The following is a 1,880-nucleotide window of genomic DNA, read 5'->3' as shown; positions in this document are numbered from 1 at the left end:
GCTGCACAAAAATGGATTCCTCCCTCATGAGCACCCTACACGTGTGCATGTCTCTCCTCTGTCCGTCTGACCAAACAGTCTAACAAATAGTACTTAAGGGACAGGAATGTGTCAGGACGAGTTGCTTTGTTTTGACTGGGCATGTTAATACATTGATAGCTGGGCCTGGGTAGTCAGCCTTAGGAGGAGGAAGTGCCCAATAAGGGACTAGACCTTGGTGGCCAGCTTTAGGAATGTAATCTATGGTTCGCAAGGGGAGAGAGAGAGAGGCTGAACCTGTGGGCACCATGTCTGCTCAGGCCCGCTAGGGCCCTTCAACTAAGGTGGCACCACCCCTAGAACCCACATCTCACGGCCTCCCAAAGGTAAGCTGATTATGAATCCATCAAGAAATCAATTCATTCGTTAGGCCTGAGTCCTGGCTGTCCCAGGAAGCTTCCTCACAAACACACAGGTATGCAGAGCAATGTGCTTCACGGGGTGTTTAGTTACAACTGAGTGGACAATCACAGTTCAATACCACAGTGAGTATGCCCAAGATCTACTAACGCCAATCTTAATCTAGGAGTAACGTGTCAGGAAGTTTTCTGAATAGTTCAACCGTGTATTTCTGTGACAACCAAAGTACATTTCCAGTCTGGTCATCTCTACTTTTGCTCCTAAAGAACCATCAGCAAATAGATGGATTTTTTTAAAAATATGTGCTACTATACAGGCTCATCTTAGTGAGCTATAAAAAGTGATGTTCGGACATATCAACATTAATGGACTGACACAAGCCAGGCACAAAAGGACAAGGAGTGTAGGGGTCACTTTATCTCAGGAGCGAAATCTATAGAGTTCAGGAGCACAGGCCAGCTTTCCAGGAGTCTTGAGTGGAGAGAGGGGATGGGAAAATGTTTAATGTGTGCGAATACTGAAAAGGTTCTAGAAATGGACAATGGGGGCAGCTGTCCAACCTTGTGGATGAACTTGAGACTGATGTACCGACCATTTAAAGATGGTCAGAATGTTTGGCACCAACCTCTGGTAAGGCCTGTCGAGGCTCTCCAAGATGAGAAGCCACACCACAGTCTATAGCATCTAGAAGAACCCCTTACTCCACGGGATACTTTCTCACATGCCCTGGTGGGTCTAAAGATTCACATAGGCATGAATCACCAGTGTGTGGGGTAGAGTGGACAGTCTAGCTGCTGAGGCACGGGTCATGCTATCTCTGTGCTCTCCAGACTCGGGTAGACTTGCACATTTTCAGAAAATGGCCTGTTCCACTTTATGCCAAGATTATGCTATTAGGCATCACCTTTGAGTTCCAAGCTGACTAAACTGTGTGGGTTGTTCTGTTTCATGGTTGCTATAGAAACAGTCACCACAATGCTTTGGAGAGAACAGAAGGGACCCTAAGAACGTACAGATAGCGTGTTGACTTTTCTTGGCTTCTGAGCTCTTCGTCAGCCCGTGTCTGTGATGACTCCACATTCACACTGGGAACAAGCAGCCAGAAAGGCCTTTGGACAATAAACACTCTTCTAACAAACTTCTCCTACCCCCACCCCAGCCCCTTCCCTCAAAGATCAATAGTAAAAACGTGGAAAACAAGGATTACATAAGATTCAGGTATCTCCAGTTACCCCTCCTACCCACAGAGGTGTAGTGAACATAGTAAAAAGTGCCTTTTAGACATCTAAAAGCTAGTCCATTACACCCAAGGCTGCACCTGATAACCAGAACTCAGCAACATCACTCACTCGAGATAACCAGACACAGTCCTAGAACCCCATGAGGCCCATGGGACAGTATGTGAGCAGAGAGCAAGAGCAATGCTCTGCCCTGCTCTGCCCTGCTCTGCTCTGCTCTGCCCTGCCCTGCTCTGCCCTGCT

This window comes from Mastomys coucha, unplaced genomic scaffold, assembly GCF_008632895.1.
Source record: "Mastomys coucha isolate ucsf_1 unplaced genomic scaffold, UCSF_Mcou_1 pScaffold20, whole genome shotgun sequence".
NCBI classification, from domain to species: Eukaryota; Metazoa; Chordata; class Mammalia; order Rodentia; family Muridae; genus Mastomys; species Mastomys coucha.
The sequence above is the reverse complement of the archived record's forward strand: the minus strand, read 5'-3'. Positions refer to the sequence as shown.